Source organism: Rhinolophus sinicus, linkage group LG05 (assembly GCF_036562045.2).
Source record: "Rhinolophus sinicus isolate RSC01 linkage group LG05, ASM3656204v1, whole genome shotgun sequence".
NCBI lineage: Eukaryota > Metazoa > Chordata > Mammalia > Chiroptera > Rhinolophidae > Rhinolophus > Rhinolophus sinicus.
Window position 1 is genome coordinate 47,294,512 of NC_133755.1, and position 24,251 is coordinate 47,318,762.

Genomic DNA, 24,251 nt, shown 5'->3' on the forward strand with positions numbered 1-24,251 from the left:
AAGTCATGAAAGGGGAGAGACTTATGTAGGTTGATTGTGAAAAAGACCATGTGAAGGAATTCAGGAGTCTTTGCTTTGAATGCAGGGTTAGGAAAGCTAAGTTTGCACATGGCTGAGGCTGCAGGCTGGCCCAGCACATGCTGGAGGCATCAAAAAAGAAAAGAGAAGGGAAGGGAAGGGCAGACATACTCACACAGTCCAAGAAGAAGCTATTTTTATAAACATATATCCTATCGAAATACTAAGCTATATTTTGTGGTTTAATGTTTCTGTTTTTAAATTACATATGGCAGAGTCGGGCATGATACTCTTCTTAATGTTTGGTGTTTCTATGGTATTGATCTGATCCCAGCTGCACTGTTTGTTCAGTGGACCAAGGCATTCATCTTTAAAGTCAAAGCCAGCTGAAAAGTTGTTTTATTAGAATAGTGATTCTCAAACGTTTTGATTTCAGTGTCTCTATACACTCCTAGAAATCACTGAGTACATTTGTTTTGTCATCATATCCTTAATATTTACCATATTAGAAATTAAAACTGAGAAAAATTCAGCCATTCATCTAAATAACAATAAACCTATGTTATATTTACATAAATAATTTTCTTTTTAATCAAAATACATTTTTCCAAAACAAAAAAACAGTGAAAAGAGTGGCAAAATGTTCAGCTTAATAGACGACAGATTCTCCTATCTGCTTCTGTGTTCAATTCGTTGTGGTATGTCACATCATGTAACGTCTGGAAAACTCCACTGTACTCTAATGACAGAGTGAGATTGAACACACAAAAAATATTTTAGGGTTATTGTGGAGAGAGTTGTGAATTCACAGGCTACTTGAAATGGTCTCAGGTAACCCCCAGGAATCTCCAGACCACGTTGTGAGAACTGCTATTCTAGGATGAAGGCTTAGGCTTGGTCAAGACTGGTTTGACTTGACTTTATTGTTGTTTCATTACTATAGTTTATTGATTCTAAGAGGTTCATTTTATCACACTCTGAATTTGGGGCTTCCATTGATAGTGTCTTACAATAGCTATTATGTCATAATTGTCATTGCCTGTGCAAGCATGAACTTGGTCATAGCTATTCCTATTGTCACCATTTTGGTGGGATTATGTGAATTGTTGCCATTCTCTGTTTGGTTTAATTTCTGTGGAAAATAAGAGGATATCTAAAGGAAATTGTATTAAGAAACCCTGGATTTCATTAAACATTGACCCTGTGCTCCCTAGTTTTCAGTTTAATGAGAACGCTTAGATATTATTAGGTTGGTGCAAACATAATTGCGGTTTTTGCCATTGTTTTTAACCTTTTAAACCGCAATTACTTTTGCACCAACTGAATGAATACCTTTGTTTATTTGTGAGAAAAAAAGAAAGACCCTTCCTTTCAAAATTTTCCATATAATTAGGTGTTGAAATGAAAAGTTACTATATATGCAGAAAGGAAAAGACACAGGGAAGTGGGGTGTGTTTGATGTTATTGAAGCAATTTTGGAAGAATGACTAGAATTCTTCTTTTTTTTTTTACACAAGACTGCAAGTGACTGCTTTATGGTACATAAGAAGGGAATAAACCCACAGTAATTGTGACTGTATTGTGTGCTGTTACTGAGAAATGTGCAAAATAATTGCCTATCACATGTTAAGCAATATACTTGCAGACACAAGAAATTGCCAAATCTCTTGGTATAGAGGGAAGATGCTACACAGCATTGAGAGGATGGTATGACCAATTTATGCATCACATAAGATTATCATTAAGATGAGATGTCACAGTTTAATTGGTAGCATTTTTTTCTTTCTCAGACATCCATGAAATAATTCATGTCTTATCACTGATGTCAACTTAGATTGAGCAAAATTTTTAACAATATTCTTGATTGGTATATTGGTTTCCTGGATCTGCCACAACAAAGTAACACAAATGAGGTGGCTGAAAAACAACATAAAAAATTTCATAATTCTGGAGGCTAGAAGCTGTAAATCAAAAGTATCAGCAGGGTCATATATGTACCCTCTGAGACTATGATAGAATTCCTCCTTGCTTCTCTCTAGTGTCTGGTGATGGCCATCAATTCTTGGAATTTCTTGGTTTGTTGCTGCATCACTCTAATCTTTCCCTCTGTAATCACAGATGTTCTCTCTGTATGTTTATATTCACATGGCATTTTCCTCTTCTTATAGGACACCAGTCATATTGAATTAAGGGTCCACCCTACTCCAGTATAACCTCATCTTAACTAATTGCTTCTATAGTTACCCTATTTCCAAATCAGGTCACATGTTGAGGTACTGGGGTTTAGGACTTCAACATATCTTTTGGGGGGAGACACAATTTGTTCCATAAAAAGTGGTAAAGAATATGTAAAGTCTATTGCAGAAAATTCTGTGTATTTCCAAGTTTGTTTCATATTCTTCCCTCTTGGGCAAAATATAATTTTTATTTTCTAGTCCCCTTGCAGTAAAACAAGATCATGTGATTAGTTATGGGCAATGAAACCTGAAAATGAGTGACCTGTGTGACTTCTGGGCCAAGGCAGTGAAAAGCCCCTGTGTGACTGTTTAGTTTCTTGGTTTTTCTTAGGTAGTGAGTGTAAGAGCAGTTTGTTGAGATCTCAGCAGCTTGGATCTGAGTTGCTATATGGATGGTAGGTGAAACGTTATACTGTGGACAGTTGTCTGACCTATAGCAAACTTTATGTCAGTGAGAAATAAATTTGTATGTATTAAAACACAGAGATTCTGTAGTCATTTGTCACAGCAGCATAATCTAGCCTATCCTGATTAATACAAGAGGATGAACCAAGAGGTAGAAGATGACATGAAACTGTGAATTTCCAATTCATTTTCTGTAACTATATCAACTAATTCTTTCTAAGAATAAAACATTCCTTTCAACATTAAAAAATCAATTAATATAACACACCATATCAATAGAATAAAGGACAAAACCACAGGATTGTTTAAAAAGATGCAGAGAAAATATTTGAAAGCATCCCTTTTTATGATTAAAAGCACCCTTTTATGATTAAAAAACCCCCCAAACTCAACAAACTAGGAGACATGAATGTCTTCGATCTAATAAAGTGCATCTACGAAAAACTCAAAATAAAGTAAAACTATGTTCCAACTTGAGGCATCCCCTTTTTCCTGTTACTGTTTGATCTCCATGGCCCAGAACAGTGACTTGCTGCTTTTCAGAAGAGCAATATCTTTATTTTGAAGATATACCATTAACATACACTTGTGTATAGTAGTTATTAAAAGGATAGGCATCGTCGTTCTTCATTAACAAGCTTCCTAAATCTTAAAGGTTTATAATAACAAGAGTTTATTTTTGGCTCTTATGACATGTCCGTTTGTGGTTGGCTGGGGGCTCAGTTCTACCACACCTTCTCATTTCAGCATCTAGGCTGATGGAACAGCCACTATGTTGAACGTTGCTGGGTTTCATGGCAGAAGGAAAGTGTTCTAGAGGATTTTGCACCAGCAATTACGTGTTCCATCCTGGAAGTGACACATGCCATTTTTGCTTACAATTCATTAGACAGAAGTAATCATATAGTGCCACCCAACTGCAAGGGGTCCTGGCATATGTAATTCTTCCATGGGCTCCCAAGACAAAGAATTTTAATTGTGTGATGAAGAGATTCATGGATTACTTGACTGTAAAAAATTCAAGTAGCAGAAAAGTAGGTTACTCAGAAATACCCCAGAGATAACCACTGTTATCAAGTTAAGTTGTATATTTTCTAGACTCTTAGAGAAATATACATATGTACACACACACAGAAACACATTTAAAAGTATTCCGGTAGAAATGCCATTCTATAATCCGTTTCCCCTTGCCCTTAGCCATATAGCAAGGTCATATTTCTCCACGTCAAGACATCTGAGTCCATCTCACATCTTGTAACTGATGCATACTCTTCCGCTTTATGGAGGAACCATGGTTTGTTTAACTCCCTATGGAGGAACATTTAGGTTCTTTCTAGTTTTTGATATTATTAAACATTTTGCAATCAATACTCTTGAAAATACATTTTAGCCAGTCATAAATGTTTGTGACTGACTGAATAAAGATGACCAAAAAAAAAAAAAAAAAAAAGAATGAAGACAAACTATCACCAGTGGTTTGAGATTCCAAACACATGGTTAGTAAAGAAAAAAATATATTATTCAAACCCTTTTGCCATGGTTCAGTGTATTTCAGAATGGCAATAAAGAGATAGGAATTCTTTATGTTAACATAGCAGGTCATTTACATTAGCATTTCTAGAGCTCCTTTAAACTCCCAGATTCCTGTTCAAGTAAAAAATTTTCCTGATTATAAGATTTAACATCCTCTCTCTGAGCCTGTGGAAATAAGGCATATTGTAATATTATTGCCTTATCTGAGAAGTCTGAAGCTCCTGAGAAATGAACAGGATGGTAATGTGACTCCTCATTTATTTTTATCTTCAGTTTCAATTCCTTACTATATATATATATATATATATATATATATATATATATATATAGAGAGAGAGAGAGAGAGAGAGAGAGAGAGAGAGAGAGAATGACTAGTTATTTAAGTGAGAAATCTGAATCTAAAGATAGTCAGGGTTTTAGCAGCTTAAAACAATCAAGAGTACGTCAGCTGGAACAGCTTCATGACTCTTGACTATGGAGGTGTTTACAGTCCCAGGAGGAGAGTGGCTTTGGCAGCTCTCAGTTTTGATGGGTTAAGTAGTTTGTAGTTGTTTGGAGGGAGTGTGTGTGTGTGTGTGTGGGGGGGGGGGGGGTGGCATGGGGGAGGTTACTGTGGAAGATAAATGAGTTCCTCAACTTATGAACTTACTCCCCAGGCTACTCAACTCAGCTTAGCTCTCCCGACAGTTGCTTGCTGGGGTTCTCACTGTGAGAGAGTCAGCACCATACTTGGAGCCCTGCAGGAAAAATAAACCCCACTGAACCAGCCAAAATACTGGGGAGGACTTGAGTAGTGTAGTAAATTCCAAATCAGGGGGGAAAATGTGGCTGGGGGTGTGTTAAATATAGACTGGTGCCTATCACACAGTCTTACTCACATGAGCTTTATAAGGGTGCATCACAAAAGACACCTGAAAGAAACCAGGAAAAAAAAATTCTTCTTCAGGCAGATCTATTTCAGGCAGGTCTAAAGCTGTATATGGTATGCAGAGCATATTTAAAAAACTATGTTCTATTTCAGAAATAGAGACTGTAAATAATGTCATCAGGGATTGCAACAAATTATGTCAGATTTAGGAATATAGGGTATGTATGGGTTATTAGCTTGGGTTGCTTAACAAAATGCCATAGACTGGATGACTTAAACAATAGAAATTTATTTCTCACAGTTTTGGGGGCTGGAAAGCCTATGATCAAGGTGCGAGCAGGTAGGTTTCATTCTCAGGATCTTCTCTTGGCTTGTAGGAGGCCACCACCTTGATGTGTACTCACATGACCTCTTCTTTGTGTGTGCAGAGAGGGGACGGGGGAAGAGAAAGAGGAGAGAGAGAGTCTGAACGCTGGTGTTACTTTTTATAAGGCTACTAATCCCATCATGAATCCCTACCCTCGTGACGTCATCTAACCCTAATTACCTCCCCAAAATACCATCACATCGGGGAGGAGGAGGGTGTCAACATGTGAACTTGGGAGGGACACAAACCTTCAGTCCATAGTAAGGGGTGTTAAATTCTTTGCTTGCTGTTCAGTATCCAACAAGTTCCTGGAAAATTGGACTTAAAAATTTTTCTATTTGGATAATCACTAAGCTAAAAACCTGCACTCTAAAAATGATGTACCTGCAGACAGACATTTATCATTATCCTCTTCATCTTACACTGGGCAGAACTTCCCTACTTTTATTCCCACCCTCATCCCTCACATGAAATCCTCATGGAATTTTTTTTTTAAATTGTGGGTTCAGATGCACATTAAAGTAGAAGAAATCAGTAGTGAAAAGCACATTTGAGATGCTGCTCCCAGGGGCTGAGCCCTAGAGAAGCTCCTGCTTGTTAATTTCTCTACTATCTCTGCTATCCAAATCTTTACTCGGACTTCATTTTGTTTCTAGCTGAAGTCCCACAATTAAAGGACCATTTGGGCTAAGGAATGTTAGATTTTAAAATGCAAATATTTGTCTGTGTGTGTGTGTGTCCACGCGCGCGTGTTTAGAAGGAGAATGCCATATTAACAAACTACTAATTATTCTGACAATAGAGGAATTAGTTAATTCAAGTTCATTCCTTGCTGTCAGGTAGCTGAGGCTAACTCCACGGTGAGCCCAGAAATTATTTGAAAGGGAAGAGATGGAACATGGAGTAGTGGCTGTGGGGAAAGGTCAGAATGCGGCACCAATGTGTTCATGCCAGTACATTTAGCACCTTGAGCAGTGTTTGCCCCACAATGAACACTGTAAATATTTGTGGGATGAGTGAAATGAAGAAAGACTATTGAAATATCTTTGCAGAGGATACTAGAAGGTGGGTTTTGAATTTTGTGAAAGGATTCCAACATAGCATAATAACTCCCTCTCTCTTTTGCCAATATATCCTGAGTGTGATTCCTTGTTTTCCTTCCTTTTCTTCTTTGTCAATCCTTGATGGCCTTGATCTTGGAGGCTGTCTGATCTGTTGCTATCATTGCAGGTAAACTCTTCACTCTCTGTGACTTACACTTGGAAATGAAGGGAAGCCTCTTGTAGAAAAAGGATGCAATTTTAGGAATATAGGGAAGGCAATTACTGATTGAAGTCTGGAGTCTTTCATGTATCTTCATTCCTTAGCTCAAGGTTTCAACATATTTGGTAGTACAGCAAACGAGCACTGGACATTTGTGTTCTAGCATTTGTTTTGCTCTAAATAACTGAGTGATGTGGCACCACGTTCTTCTTAACTTGTATCTTACTTTTCTTAGAATTCTCTCCTTAGTCCCTTTTGAACCGAGCGACAGTGTTTTCTGTACAAAGCAGACCTTCAGAACCTTGAATTATCTTTATGTAAAAAGATTTCAAGTGATGTCATTCCAGGCTAGATTTACTATGAGCAGTAATAGTATTACTTATTTTGGAAGTAACAGCATCAAGACAGATATGAATAGCTTATTTATTTTGTGTCTCATTCCTTACGTCTGATGAGTCATTAAATTATAATTAATGATGAGCATGTATGGAAAGGAAGTTAAGATGAAGGAAGAACTAATAATTTTGGTCAAACAAGGAGTTGGTTGTGACCTTACTCAGGAGCAAGAAGCAGGCTTTGGGGAGCGGTCCATTCTTACCCAGAGTATTGCCACATTCTGATTCTGTGATGGAAGAAGTAATTCAGCCTCTCAGGTGTCAGTGTCCTCGTCTGTAATGTGACAGATTTGGACTGGATGATCTCTAAATTCAACTTTTTTCTTTCTTTTAACTTGTTTATTCAAAAACAATTATGGAGGGCATACCATGTGCCATGCATTTTTCTAAGCACTGGAGATACAGCGGTAAGCAAAACAGACCCTTGCCCTTGTGGAGTTAACTTTCTAGATGGAGAGAGATACAAACAAACACATAATAAAAAAACACAATCAAACCCACACACGCACAGACACACACACACACACACACACACACACACACACACACACACATATTTCAGAGAGTGTACCAGCATGATGATTTTGAGGTTGGTCTGTGATGCTTCGTATAACAGTATTTTGTACCTTTTAATTGTTGATTAATATTCTATGTATAGATTTACATGGCTTTGATTTTTATTTTATTTTTATTTTTTTATTTTTATGTGTAGTAAATGTTCAATACATGGCTTTGAAATAGGGGCTTTCATGAATGAGACCTTTTTTTTTCCAAAATACAGATCAGAATCTTGCTGCTGAAAGGAAAGTAAGTGTAGAACTACAGGATGGAATCTTCTGCACGGTGACCTCACTGTTGGATCACCTATCACATTTCTCCCGTTGTCGGGACACATCTTTTATTCGTGTCAATGGGCTTCTTCCTTCCCCCGAGGGTCAGTAGGAGGCTGCACACTTGACAGTACCTTGGCCTAGTCCTCCAGATACCTGGCTATCAATTCCAAAACCCCACTCCTGGGGACCAGACCCTCCTGACCTTTCCTATCACTGATAACCTAGTTTCTTAGCCGTGCCAGCAGCCAGCCAGTGCCTTTGCCTGATCTCTAAGTACTGCAGGATAGAGCATAGTCCCCTGTCCTTGGCTGCAGGGGTCCGGCACACAGATGTTAGTTTTTGTGCTTAAGCAGGTGAAGAGATTTCACTGGTGGTGGTGAGGTTCCCAGGCTCCTCCTTGCGCTCGCTGCTTTTTTCTCGTCCTCCCACTTGTTGGTTTGAACGGCAGGACAGGCAGAGCTGGGGGGCAGGGACACTGCTCACCTTGGGGCTCGTCTTTGAGAAGCAACTGATCTTCCTGTTGATCAATTACTGAACAGAGCCAGGCTGGACAATCCAGGGAGGTGATTATGACATGAAAAAAGGCACAACTCCACTCACACAGTTTTAATGACGTGATAAATAAATTATTTTCCTAGAGAAGTAGAACTTGCATTCTGACAGGTTACTTGGCATGGAGTCCAGTTAGCTGATGTTTTGGCCTCTTGCAGATACTACTTTGCATCACTGGTACAGCAAGGGGTGCTCTAACAGCTCTGCCTTAGTCTTTTGCTCAGTCTTCCTGGGCAACAAGGAGAAAAGCAGGGCAACCCAGCCCTGGTTTGGAGCAGTGGTATGTGTAGTTTCAGGGTCAGTTTATCTGACTGCTCTTTTCTTCCCCATGATATAAAATTTCCTTCTTCTCTTTTGAAAATCAGGCTTTCAATGGATGACTGCATTGTGATATATTAAAATAGTGGAATAATATGTGACAATAAAAAATGAATACATGAGAATAATGTATCAAAGTGGCTATATCTTAAAAAGTATGGAGTAAAAAAGACCAAATTACATATGTACAATATGATACCATTTGTGCCACATTTAAAAATATGCAAAATGATTCTTTGTATTGTCCAGGTAAATATACATGTGTATAAAAGTATAAAGATATGCTTCGGTATGATAACCTCCAAGTTCAGAATCAGGGTTTAGAACCCCCAAGTTCTGTTGGGGGTTGGAGAGGAATGCATTTGGGAGGGTTATACAAAGAACTACAATTATGCTTGTAGTATTTAAATTTTAACATGGATGGCAGCCCCAAAGGTATTCTGTATTGTTATCCATACATTTTTGTATATTCAGAAACATTTTACAATAAATGAATTAAAGACTATTACAATGAGACTATTATTGGTATTTTATTCTCTAAATTATTAAACTTCTAAAGGTTTCATATTCATTTATTTTCACCAGTTGCCAAATTTCAGATTTTGGCAAAGAAATTAAGTTCAGGAGGAATGTTTTTTTTATTTCAAAAATTCTAAATGTCAATGAATTGTTCTTAGAAGGCAGTTTTACCCTGTGAAACAAATACTGGTACTATGTCAACCTGAGTGATGTGGAACACAGGATTTTAAGTAAATGCTGCTGTAACCCCCCTTCCCAAAGAATTCTGCAATTCACTTGTTCACTGATAAAAGTATTTAAGGAGAGTGCTATGTCTAATGCACTGGAATAGGAGTCATGGGGGGAGTGGGATGAAAAAAATTCACTTTACAAAATGTGCAATACCATATGAAAAGCAGAAATCACCACCGTGAATTCTAGCCAGTGTCTAAAGAAAAAATGCAGCAAAGTAAAATGGACGTGTACCCACAGGGAGCAGCTGTACCAGAATGAATGGGTGGGGTTTGTTGGGTCATTTCAACCTCATCCCAGTCTGGAATGGGGTGGCAAGAGTTGCAACTTGGGTCAGGGCCTTCTGGAGCTGAGCACAAACCTCTCAAACTGTCCAGGCCCCTCTGTACCTCCTTCTCTGATTCCCTGTGGTTTACATCCTGTGAGAAGAGCCCATTGTCTCGTGAAAATCTACAAAAGCCACTCTGAATTGGGGACCCCACTGGTGTGCTCCAGAGCTGTGGGAAAGGCTGACATCCAGTGCCCTTGAGAATGCAAGTGGTACCCTACCAGAATGGAGATGCAAAGGCAGAGGAAGAGAAATGATGCAATTTCTTTCCCAGCTAAGGAGAAGGGTAGCAGAAATGAACGAGATCTGTGAGGAAATTTATATTAGGGGATAAACAAATGAGTTTTGTGCCCGCCTCTTTAAGTCTCTTCAATGCCATGTTCATTTCTCTTTTTTGATTACCAGGTAGTGCTGTCCTTAGTCTCTTGGGGCATACTTCTTTACCGATCCAGCACAAACTACCCCTCAGGGCTTAAAGACAAGCAGATGACAGATGATCAAGGTATGCCTCTCTTAATCAAACTGCCGTATTCACCCATCTAAAGAGCTGTTTAAAAAACACATCTAGCACATCTCAGCCTCCGACATTCATAGCTTATTTATGCCAACTTTCACTTTTGAAAAATTTAAGGAAATTCTCATGCAGGCTATGACCAAAGGAGAGGGCAAGCTACAAATGTCCTAGGCAGGGGAGGGACACGTCTTTATTTTAAATTCAGTTGTTGATTTTGTTTTTAGCTGCTGTCTTGACCTTCCAGCCAACTTAAGGATTGTGTAGGTTAACATTGAAAACGTAAACTCGTGTGGCCAGAGCGCTTTTTCTAAATGATGCTCTTGAGGTAGTTCTTCATTTGTTGGCTGATAACGACTATTGTTTCTTTTGACATTAAGCTGAAGGGAAGTACTGTAGCACATTTTCCTTCTGTTTACCTACTGAGCACCTACCATGTGTCCAGCCCTGGGCTGGGCCCTTTCTACCCAATGCTAGCCCTCTGCCATTGTTAGGAATTTCTTCATAATGTTTCCTTTCCTTTCCTTTCCTTTCCTTTCCTTTCCTTTCCTTTCCTTTCCTTTCCTTTCCTTTCCTTTCCTTTCCTTTCCTTTCCTTTCCTTTCCTTTTCTCTACCTGACTTTATTATAAGGACACGGTATATATATATATATATATATATATATATACTTATAACATACAAAATATGTGTTATTCAACTGTTTATGTTGTCAGTAAGGCTTCTGGTGAACAGTAGGCTATTAGTAAAGTTCTTTGGGAGTCAAAAGTTATACATGGCTTTTCAACTGTTCAGGGTGATGGTTCCCCAAACCCCTGCGTTATTCAAGGATCAACTGTACTTTCCAGTATTTACCCTTTGATGGAGTATTTTGGTTGTATCTGTGGTATCATTACATGGGATATCAACCTGCGAATTTGCTATCTTAGCTAATGAACCTTTGAAAACAGTGGAGTTTTAATTTTTAGTCTCAACGGAGGTGAAAGTGTGGCAATAAGACACACACACATTACATCTAACTCCTGTCAGCCTTTCAGTGGCAGGAAAACGGCTTTTCTGTGGTACAAAGGATACTTTCTGTCTGCCACTTGGAAAACTTGTAAAAAACAAGCCCCAATTTGGGGTTGTTTTTGGAGGGCAAAGGGTGATGCTGTCTATCTGACTGCACTTGGTGATATATTTTAATCTACGATTTATGCAACCTGACATTGACGTTCATTTAGCTCAGATTACAAGCAAAGTAATTCACTCCTTAATGAAGTGTATCCTGCATGACATATTGACCATGTGAACTGACAATCATTGCTTTAAAACAGGCCTAGGTTACATTTTCTTTTGTCATTGAAAGGAGGTTGTCAGTTAATAAACTTGAAACAAGGCCTACTGGCCTGCCATTCTTCCACAAGTACTTTATTGGTGCATTAGGGAAGCACATAGTAAAATCAACTACTGTAATAGAGGGAAAGAGTAAAAAAGGGCATGTACTCAGTGTCATTCAGAGGAAGAGCCTTCCCACGCATTTACACAAGCCCCTGTCAACTTTCTACTTTGAAAAAATTTCAAACCTATCGAAAAGTAGACTATATGGTACCATGAGTATCTGTATACTTTTCACCTGGATTCACTGATTGTTAATGTTTTGTCACATTTGTGCACGCCCTGTCTCTTTTGTGTGTATGTGTGTGTATTTGCATTATTTTAAAGTAAATTACAGACATCATGACACTTCACTCCTAAATACTTCAGTATGTATCCCCTAAGAATTAGGACATTCTCTCATATGACTAAAATACCATTATCACACAGTAAGAAAATTGACATTTCAATGTTATAATCTAATATGTGGTACATATTCCACTTTCCCCAGTTGTCCCCAAAATGTGTTTTAAAGTTGTTGTTTTAAAATCCAGAATTCAATAAAAATTTTCACCTTGCATTTGGTTATTAAGCATTTATACAGAATGTTATGAGTAAAAATAAAAGCACAGGAGCTTTGATGCACGGTGATCTGAAAAGGATAGTGATAAAGTGCTCGTAATGCTTTGTACCAAAGTATTTCTAATAAATCCCATTTGTAAAGTAGATAGTCCATATTAGTGGTTATTGTTTTTCAAAGTGCTTCAATCTATTCCCATTTTACTATAAGTAAACTGGTGGGCATGTAGAAATATTACTACCTGTTCATGATTTTAAAAACTTCAATTTCATAGAACTATTATGTGTTTTATTCTAAGGTTTCAAAATAGTTGTAGAAAATTCAGTAGTTTAGAGGATTCCCCCCAACTCCACTCAGACAGGGAAAAGAATCATGCATTTTCCTGCTTAAAGCAAAGTTTTTCAGTGATATGTTTAGAATGAATTATACGTTTCAGATAATTGAGTTTTCTTTTAATTTAGACTTCTACTTATTCTCTTGAAAGCGAAATGTGTTATAATTAAAATTGGAAAGAAACATTAATTTCAGAGGACATTCAGTGGGGCAAATGATGGTTTTATTACAGCTATGGACATTCAGAGATCAAGTTAAGAGTATGTGGTTGAATTCAGTGTTGCAAAGGCACTTTACTTCTATAATTACACGTGTCTAAGGTCTTGTAAAGTGGAGATATAATTGCTTTAGTGTTGTATTGAAAGGAAATATTGAGAAGCTTCATTTTGTGAACTACAGTTTATGTGAAACTTATATACTCCATTTTATATTATATTTTCACTAGCAGTGCAAAAACGATTGTAGAAAATAGGAGAGGGGAACTGTGACCTTCTTCGTTCATTTTGTAGAAAACAGTAACTTCAGTTTTAAAGAAGCAAAGCAGTATTATCTTTTTTCATACTAAATCATAAAAAAAAGGCTTATGATCAATGCAATACATTTAAACACAAAACCAAAAAAAGAAAACCCTTGTCTATTGGTGATTGTTACTGAATTTTAAAATTAGCTAGAAGTTTCTTCCTACCTTTCTTTTGATAGTAGAAAAAATACATTTCATCACATTTAAGACATATTTTTCACCTTTTGATATCTGAAATAAGGCTGTATCTTAAGAGATGTTATGAGATTTTTAAAATTAGGAGTAATTTTCCCTTTCCTAGTGATATTATATAAAACAACCGTGCTTCTCATTATGCTAGGTGAGACAAGTCAGACAGAGAAAGACAAGTACTATATGACATCACCTATATGTGGACCCTAAAAAAGTTAAACCTGTAAAAATCTGAGTGAAATGGTGGTTACCAGTCAGTGGGAGGGCGATAAGATTGATGATATTTAGGGGTACAAACTTGTAATGAGTAGTAAGTAAGCCACAGAGATCTAATATACAGTAATGAATATAGACAACAATATTATACTATAATTGTGTAATATAATAGATATTGTTTCAATGGCAATCATATTACATTATATATATGCATCAAAGTACCATGGTATACACCTTAAACTTATAAAATGTTACATGTTAAATTTGTTCAATAAAAAAGAGATAATTATGTTTCTTATAGTTGGTGGCTTCTTAGTTTCAATGAAATATAATACTCAACAATACAATATTATGCTATACTATACTATGCCTACTTATGAGTAATCCATATAAACAGGAAAATAGGTTCTTTGAGGGTTCTAGAACTGAGTATTTGTATGGTTGAGAGATTAGATGTGTGGTCCCAAAGAACTTATAACACAAAGGATGGGATATCGTTAGAGAAATCAACAAATATCAAACTAGATTTACTGAAAAAAATATCAGTGGCTGATTTATCAAGTGCCTTTTTGAGGAATGTAATTTATTGGTTTTAATCTATCAGCTTCTGCATGTTTATTTCTGGTTTTGTTGGATTTATTGGAGAGTGTCAACTTTCTATTCAGAGTGTCAACCAGTTCTACAATCAAAACTAATGCTTTCAGGCATCTACATCATCACTGCACTGTATACCTGAAGCTGAAGCTGAACAATAATGAACGTCAACTACAAGTTTATATGTGTGTGTGTGTGTGTGTGTGTGTGTGTGTGTGTGTGTGTGTGTGTACTTACAAGAAGCGGAGTACAGCATTAGGAATAAAGACAGTGGAAACGTAATGGCTGTGTGTGATGTCAGAGGGATAGTGGATGGGGGGCGGGGGGTTGACACAGTGTGAAGGATATAAATGATAAACGTCTAAGTATTACTTTGTTTTGTGCACATGAAACTAATAAAAAAAAATGAAATAAAAAAATTTTTAAAAAAAACCACTAATGCTTTCAAAGTCCAGGCAATGTGGGTATCCGCTGGGTATTTACTGAGTCTGAGAGTATTGTTTCTGTGGACAAACCATCACTACTGAGAGCCATCTTAACCCTGGAAGCTGTAACTCACAGATTATTCTGAAGATATGGACTTTGTAGTCGTAGCATTTCCTTGCATTTAAGAGTGTTAGAACTAGCTGAAGTTTCCTATTGGGACATGTGTGGTGGCCCAAGGAAAACAACTATTTCAACATTCTGATCGAGTCTGGGCACAGGATAACTTAGTGCTATTACAGAAAGCGGATGGGTGTTGCACATACCCACAGGTTCTGGTAACTACACACACTTTTCATGTAGTTTAGGCTTATTCTGGCCTCTCAAATAACAATTCTTTGTTTAAGATACAGTTTCAAAGTCCTGCATTCCTACTGTCACTAACAGATGGGCAAAATTCACACACGGCCCAAGTTGGCCTGGCTGAATCAGGCTGCAAGTCTAGAATATTAACAGCATGAGCAAAGAACTTTAATTGTTTCATGAAAATCCAGACTCTTCCACACAATTTTCTCTAATGAATCCAAGATCCTTTTATGGAAACATTTTGCCTCAGACTCCTGGACACTAAGATCTGTGCATCAAGGGCTTCATTTGTTAAGATAATTAAGATCTTTTTAATTTATATATAGAAAAATTTTTAATTTTTATTTCTATACCTGTATATCAGAAAAAAATACATAAATTATAAGCCTAGTGAATTTTGACAAACTATACCTGCATAAATAGCATCCAGCTCAAAAATCTGAACATTTCCAGAATTCTGGTAGCTTCCCTCATGTCCCTTCAATTCAACTACCCAACTGGACCTTTGGTACCTTATTGATTTTAATCTTCAGGAATAAGCAGGCTCTACATTTTGCCCAGTCCCATTAATAAAACGGCCACAAGTTCTTCTCCATTTTTAGTAACGTGCTCAATACAGAAACACTATTTCTTCCCTTCTGTATTTCTCAAAGCCATCTTCAAGGGGTTGGTAGATCTGACGGGAAAGTGATGTCGTAGATTTTTCACAGGAAATTCTCACGTGATGCTGATGTGGTTGTTCCATCTTCATGCTCGCAGACTAACGGCTGCTTCATATTCTAGTTTCAGAGAGGGGCTGCTGGGAAGAAATAAAATAAGGGGTTTGGGGACATCTCCCAAAATAGTTGTAACAGAGGCAGAAGGGATCGTCCTGGAACAAGTACACAGTCATCTTGATATAGGATTTTAGTTGGCAGAGGGAAAGCCAAGGTTTTCTGAGTCGCATAAGCAGAGTATTTAAATGCATTAAATGTGTTCCCAGAGGGTAGCGGGGTAAGAGGGGCTGGTAGATGAGGGTAAAAGGGATAAAAAATATGGTGATGGAAGGAGAACTGACTCTGGGTGGTGAACAATGTGATGTATAGATGATGTAATACAGAATTGTACATCTGAAACCTATGTAACTTTACTAACAATTATCACCCCAATAAACGTTAATAAAAAAATAAAAAAGAAATAATAAATGCATTAAATGCTGGGGAAATCTATAGCCAGGAAATCTTGAATAAGTAACTGTTTAAAGGTAACGTGGACGACTTTCTACATGTGCTCCCAAAAGTGGCCATTGCTAGGATCAGAAGAATTGCCCTGTGAACTGGCTTGGGTTTCCTTTCTTGCTATTAATGGGACAGCAAGAGGGGTAGGGAGGCAGTTAGTCTCCCCACAGGGTGGGGAGGTTAGTTAGTCTCAGCTCTCCATGCTGACGGAGTGGCGTGGAAGGAAATGGACTGGAACAATCAACTCCTTTCCACAGGGTTGTCAATACAAACTTTAGAAAAATAATTCTAGAGATGTTAATATTTGACTCCGAGGCCTTGATTGTGTAAGGCATGTGTATGGGGGTGGGGTTGGGCATGTCACTGAAATTGGCAGTTGACGCATATCCACCATTCTGAGAACTGTATCCCCTGCCTGTATGATTTAGCATGACAACCAGATTACATTTATACAATTAATTAATGTTTGCTTGACCACTTTTATCCAATTTCTTTCCATAGCACATAAAAGAGAACCTGACATAAATTTCTCTTTCAAAACAATTGACTTAGCAACTGCTGACCTTCTGTTCTGTCATTCTAAGGATTGATTGGATATTGTTGAATTGTTTCATTCTACAGTAATTAAACATAAAATTAATTATGCTAGTAACCCATTATTTCTCTGAACCAAGGACTAAGTCATTTGTTTTCGCTTGGTTACTCTGAGACCCTGCCATCAGATGAACAGCGGGGAAAAAATCATATGTTGCAAACAGAAACTAAATATTTTAAGGCATATGTTAATGGCTAAAATATAATCTGAAAGCTTCTCATTTCCATATGCACAGCATATTGAATTTGTTTAATGTAATTTAGGCCATAAATCTTCTACCTTATGATACGGTCATTTAAATATTTTCTCAGGTGGCTAATCATTTGAAAACATGTCAAGGCAGAATATATGTTAAGAAAGAGAGACGGATGGATAAAGCTACCAATATCAGTGAAGTCATCATGAATCTCTAATTCTTGATTTGGTTTGCTGCTCAACTGAAATGAAATTTAGTTCACAAGTCATTTTCTTTGTTAGTTTTGTGTAGAAAAATGCTTAAAATTACTCTGATGTTAAGAGCATTGAATCTGGTACTGCAAGGCATGCAAATCTGACAGGACCGAATTATCCAAATGTATGTGCTGATGGAAACCAAAATAGGTTTCTGTGATTTTCATTAGTGCAGGTCATATTAATTTAATTAACATGACTGAAGATGATATCACTGGGTGAGGCAGCAGATACCTAGCCTTGACCTATCACTCACCTGTAGGATATAAAATGATGCACCTGACAAATAGGTATGCAATCTCATATATTTCATATTTGGAATTGGCCTTTGGCTATGGGTTTCCCTATGGCTTTGGGATATAGTCTGAACTTCATCAGAGGAAATTCTTGGTGTTTTTCAAAATGCATGACTATGACCAGTATTTTAAATATTGAGCCAATTCTTGGATATGGTTATACCTTGTGTAATTTGGACTATCGTCTCTATTCCTTCTCCTGCTGAGCATTCTGTTTTTTTACCTGGCAGTTGTATTCACTCATTATGTTGGAAATCTTCTCCTAACCTGCCTGTGGTTCTAGGTGGGGCTGTGAATCATGATATCCCACTGTTTCGGTCATGAGGGCAGATGTGAGGCCCAACAGAACCAATTGATGGCCCTTTTTAGGATTTGTCTCATTGGAAATAAGAGAGGAACGAATGTCCTTTGGTAAACAAGTTGCCTACCCAATATTTATCTTTATTCTGCCCTTTTTCCTTATGGACAAAATCCCATTTTTAACTTTATTTTATTTTTTTTTAGAGTGGGGATGTTCCCAGTTGAAAATATCCATCCCTTCACACTCTCCTGGAGCCAAAGGTGACCTTGTTCCCCATCTCCAGCCAGTGTGATATAAATGAAAGCCCACTGTATGGGACTTCTGGGGAGTTATTGTTCTGATCAAAGGGGTCACACTCAGCCGACAAGTGACTTTTACCCTCACTCCTCTCCCTTCTTCTGCATGAAACATGCATGCAATGATGTCATAAGCCTGCTAAGGACAATGGAGTAGGAATTGGGAGGACCTTGAATCATTGAGACTGTTTCAAGTAGCTGCACCAGCCTCATTCTGCTCATGTTCGGAATTCTTGCTGTGTGAGGCAGCTAAAACCTGGATTTAGTTATGCTACTGTGAATGGGTTGCTGTTATATTCAGAAGGACGTGGTCCTAATGGGTATAGACCTTTCCCTATGTTAGAACAACTTTCTAGAGAAGGTCCAGCTGCGAAAATGAGGTCAAGCCACAAAAAAAGTCAAGAGACCAATAACAAATCCAAGTCTTCAAGTCTCTTGTGTCTCGCATTTCTGTGTAGACTCAAGCTGTGTTATATGAACCAACGGAGCTCTCTTCTCCTGAAGTTTCCTAAAGTTTGGTTTCTGTCACTTGCAAATAAAAAGACTTCCTGGAGCTGAGAAAATAAAAACAAACATGCTCTCAATGCAACAAATATCCAAAACTTATCAGTGCTTCCATTTAGCGCCCTATCTGCTGGGATGGACGGAGGAAACTTGGGGTCTTGATGTGACAGAGCTGGTCCAGGGGCTCTGGAATGTCACCTAACATTTTCGAATCTCAGTTTTCTCATCTTTAGAACCACAAAAGTAGATTAGATGATCCCAGGGCTTCCCTCAGTTCCAAATGATTATGATTCCATGTTTGTTTTGACAGTATGGGCTGGGAGGGCAAGTATGGAATACATAGATCAATTATTAAAGAAATGTATTTAGAGATTTTCCATAATCACCCCCTCCTACAAATTAATCAAAAGAATGCAGTTATGGCACAAGTACGAATTTGCTGTGGACCTGGTCACACAGGTCCTAAGTGTTGTTTGTCTATGAAGGTGGTATGTGTGGAGTGAAGGAAAGAGACAGGCTTTCCTGGGGGTTAAATTACTTCTAAGCATTGAATTTTAGATCAGAAGGTGACTGTCATCATCGCATACTCAAAACCATCATAATAATAACGGTAAGTACAGATCACTGTACTAGGAACTCTGCTGTGTTTTTTTCATGCATTATCCCATTTCAGTCTCATAGTAATGCTTTGAGGTATATAATTATGTCATTCCCATTTATAGCTATTTGTTTTACTTTTTTAGTCATAAACTGAATAAGTCCCCATTTGAAAATAGTTGGAGCTTAGTATTTTTTTTTTAATAAAGCAGAGAAATCTGAATACCAATGTTGACTCTAAAGCTATTTCTACATTTTCTCACTGCATATTAAAGGAAATAATGGGTTCCAAAGGAAAAGCTGATTGGGAGTTAATTGTGTAATTACATCCAAAACGATTTAGTTTATTAATATACCAGTGCAAGAGAGACTTTTTCTACTACACGCGTCAGTGGAAATTCAGAGGTACCCACTGAATCAAAGTTGCATTGACCTGGGAGAAGATAGGAGATGAACAAAATCTATATACAAAATTATCTTTGTGACAAATGTTGAATTAGACTTAAGAGTCATCACATGGCTTCTGTCCAAACCATTTTTGCCTCATGATTGGATTTTGAAGGGAGACAAAACTAACGTTTTTTGAGTCCCTTCTGTGAGGCAGGCACTGGGCTAGGTCCTCTCTACAACACATCTCATTTAATCTCCAAGGCAGCCTTGGGAAATAGGTATAATTGATTCCACTTTGCAGAGGAGGAACAGAGAGATTAAGTAATTTGCTCACACAGGCAGGGAATGATGGACAGATCTGTGAATCCAGGTCTCTCACCTGCCAGAGTCTAAACTCTCACAGCAGGTGGGAATGTGGTGTGTCAGTTTTGCAAGTTCCACGCTGAGAACTGTGGTAAAATCTACATGTCTAGTGAATGAAGGTCAATGTCAGCTGTAGATTGCAACTGCTTTTGTACTCTGAGTTGACAACAAGCTGAGAATAAAGAGTTTAACCTGAAGAAAGTGAGTTGAATGGGCTATAGAACTAAATCTGTTTTTATCCTCCAAAGATTTTCTCTGGGAGCTCTGGACCCATGTTGATAGCAAACTTTTGGTACATTTTACTCAGCTGATGCCCGGGCTTTTTCCTCAAAGGAGATAAATGTAACTTTCTTGAGTTGGTGCTTTCCTAGTAGCATGAGAAAAAGAAAATCAGAAAAGCGAGATCTCCTAGTGGACCTGTTCTGTCTCAAGGACAGGGTATAAATTAAATCATTTCAGTGCCACGTGAGTCTGAAACATTCTCCTTGAGGTGAGAAAAAAACAAAGAGAACAATTTCGTATCACTCTGATTGGGGAACAGAGGATCAGAAAATATTTAGTAATCCCAGTTTACCAAAAGGTAGTGGAATGGGTCTGGGTCCCCCTGAAAATAACTGGTGCCACTTATGTCATCTCGTTTTCCTTCCCCTCCATTCAAATAAGGTCTATCAATTTTTAAAAACTTCCAGGGAAGTAGATAACAAAAACTTCCTCTTAGTAACCCTCTAAACCCACCTCAGTACTTAATAACCCTGATGGCAGGACATTTTTCCCTCTAGAGCAAACCTAAATCATTACAATGCAGGCTAATTCCATTTCCTGTCTTGTCTCCAGTGAGGAGAAAGGACAGCTGTGTACCATCTTCCCGAGAGTAGAATTGAACACAACTGAAAAGAGAGGTGCCAAATCATCTTCAGACTTTCGTCGTTCGGGCAAAATACTCATCGCATTTACATATCAGTAGTTCTCAAACCAGCGCCCGCAGCATCTGCTAGGAACTCGTTAGACTTGCAAATTCTCAGGCCCCGCCCCAGAACTGCTGAAACAGAAACCCCGAGCGTGAGCCCAGCAACTGGTGTCTCAACAAGGCTTCCGGGAGATCTAGACGCTCTCTAATGTTTGAGAACTACTAATACGGTAGATACTTTGATTAGATGTGAATGAGTATTACTAATAATAAGCCTAATATATAATTCATAACAGTCTTTTAAAGTTTGGTGTATATGTTGATATATAACTATGCATATATTTACGTATGTATTTATGTGAGACTTGTTGGTTAGCAGTTGTACACAAATGTCTGTGTAATTGAAATCTTTAACAGATGTAAATGAAGGTACCCTCTGTCCAGGCACAACTGTTCAACACTGGCAGTTTGGTTGTGCCTACCTGGGTTTATATAATACGTGTTCAATTTATAAAAATAACAGAAATATAGGTTGGAAAATAGAAAATAATGAGAAAACTCTCTAAACAGATAGCCATTTTTAACTTTTTTGTTATCTCTCAGATGTTTGTCTCCTATGTAAAAGCTAGATGTGTTCTCCCAGGTGAAATCATACTATGCGTATGGTCCTCTAATCTGCATTTTTAACTTAAGACTATGCCATGTATGCCAACAAGACCACACACACACACACTCACACACAGAGTCATTTTTAATACCTGCATGGCCAAATGCCTATTGGTAGAGCATTAGGTATTTTCAGTTTATCTTTTTTTTCTTTTTAACCATTGTAGAAAACGGAAGTTCCATTAAACAATGAGTAAAGTGGTGAGGTAAACCTCAGATAAATATCAATATCCTCGGACTTGTGTGGTCAGGACCTCACTGTTCTGTATCAGTTTTGTAAAAGTTAGACAACCAGGTATTAGCTGGGCTTCTATCTCATTACAGGGCCCTCCATTTATAATTAAACATGATAGGAAAGACTTTTCTTAGGGAGTACTAATGTGTGGTACATTCCACACAGTCTTGATATTTTTAAGAGATGTGTTTTCAAAATTTAATCAATTTATATTTAAGTTAATTTATTGGTATCTTTCCCCTGATTGGTTGTGACTGCAAACACATGGTTTTAGAAAGATTGAGGACCAGTTTATACCTGTGAGATATGGTAGAACTAACTAGAGAGCATAAGAATTGCACCGTTGGCTTTGGCTGCATGACTGCACAACTGGAGCAAGTCTTAGAATTTCATTTGTAGTACAACCTGTATAGAAGAGTTATGGCTAGAGGAATGTTTTGAGTTTCTCCCAAACATTTTGAGTGCTGTGCTACTGTAGCTGTGTGGTTTGTAGCATCCCCATTTTGAAACTTATCTTTTACAGAAACTTTTATGATACCACAATCAATAAAATGTTAAGCTGCCATTGTACCATGGACACTATCTTTTCCTCTAACTCTCAGTAAAGTGGAGCTATGTTAAAGGATTCTCTCTTTGTTCTTCACTCCAGTTTAGCTTTGGGGAGCTTGGCTATGCTAAAGAGAGATGGATGCCTTGAAATGTTACCCAAATCCCTTAACTAGAGTCTTGATTATTCAGATTGTGTTGCTCAGTCCAGATAACACCCATTCATGGAAAAGGTGAGAAAACACATCCAGATTGGAAGAATCGAGACAAAAAGCATTCCCAACAATTTCACGTGGGGGTACATTAACCATCGTGAAAACTTTGCCAATTATATACTTTTGGGCATGGCTTGTGTCTGCCTAGCCCAGGTAGAGAGTCAATAAATACTTGCTGAACGAGGGAACGGAAGAAAACATTTTCATGACCATTTCAATGGGGCAACCAGGAAAGCTGGTTTAAATGTCAGCTAAAAGGGTATAGAAGAAAGCTTGTAAAACACTTTACAAAAACGTTCACCCTGGCACATATCCTTATTTAAAAAAAAAAAAAAAACTACTAAAAATATTTGTTTTGGGATCTCAGCTCAGGTTGTTAAGATGTTCCAAAAATATGGCATTTATTTTCTGAGGTCCAACATTTAGTAATAAATATTTGCCAAGGTACATGTAGCCTAAATATCCAACAGCTTATTTAACAAAATAACTTGCCTAGAATAATCAAAAGTTCTCAAAGAACTATTGGTTATGACTAAGGTACGCTATTAAGACTTGACACACATCATATCCCTTTCCAAATCCTTTGAACCCTTAAAGATCTACTTTTCGTATGTTTCACATATTTGTAGTTGTTTGCTTTACGTATTCTTCCCTATTTTGAGCAGGAAAAAAAAAAAAAAAACCTCCACTATTTTATTTCTTTTCTTCCCATGCTGTCACCTTAAGATGTAATGTGTTTTTTCTTTGAATAGAGTAGAAAAAGAAAGATCTTATTTCACACTAACTTGGAAAGGTGTAAATTTAAAAAAATCAAGCATTCTTGTAGCAGACAGTGCAGTATTTTACAAATGTTAACTTATTTAATATTCATATGAATTGGGTATGACCATTTAGCCTCATTTTGCAGGGGAAATTGAGGCACAGAGAGGTTTTATAACTTTCCCAAGGTCACACAGCTAGAAAAAGTGGAATTCAAACATAGGTAGTTTGGCTATGGTCCATGTTCTTACCCATGCCCTGTACTGTGAAGCTTTTCTGGGATTACTGCTATGTTGGGTCATCCAAGGTCATTGCCTTCACTTTAAGGATTGCAATGACCTTGAGAACCAAAAATGGGAGGTTCATTTTTGAGAATTTATAGACTAAGAGCTGCAGCAATTGCCTTGATTTTTCATTTTTCTCATATTACAAGTGATGAGCTTAAAAACCTGACATTTGTAAAGAAATAATAATTTCAGATTGGGAGGGGGGGTTTTTCTACTGTAAGTGGGAATTTTACAGGAATAAATACATTTACTGAGAAAAAAAGTAGTTTTGTGTCTGAATTACAATGACTTTATTTTTCCTAATAGAGGTTGCATCTCAAAGGGATAGTTGGTGATGAACGCTTGAACTAGAACTAGGATGGTTGCATATACCTCCCTCTTCTTGTTTTGTTCTTCCCCTTCACCTAACCCTGTAGAAAACACAACTGCCAGGAAGAAAAATATGGGAAAGCAATACTATTAAGTACAGCACAGGTGCTATTTTCATAGGTGCTCATGGTGTTGGGAAGTGTTAGCTTTCTTATTTTTTACATTCTCTATGAAGCATTATTGCCATTTTTCTGAGATGCACATACTACAACAGAGTCCAAGATTCCTAGGGAAAGAGGTTTTAGTCCCTCCACTTGTTTGAGAGAGGACATTTTGAAAGAAGGGAGAAAGAGTGGGAGCCT

At 37.6% G+C, this 24,251-nt stretch overlaps 1 long non-coding RNA gene across 1 annotated transcript in view; it reads left to right on the forward strand.

Annotated features, from left to right (window-relative positions):
* Nucleotides 1–10,281: 10,281 nt before the first annotated feature.
* LOC109438339 (uncharacterized) overlaps nucleotides 10,282–24,251 on the forward strand; it is a 54,694-nt gene continuing 40,724 nt past the window's right edge. Inside the window, exon 1 of the long non-coding RNA XR_012496389.1 lies at nucleotides 10,282–10,369. This is a non-coding gene — a long non-coding RNA (uncharacterized LOC109438339). The remainder of the gene's footprint in view (nucleotides 10,370–24,251) is intronic.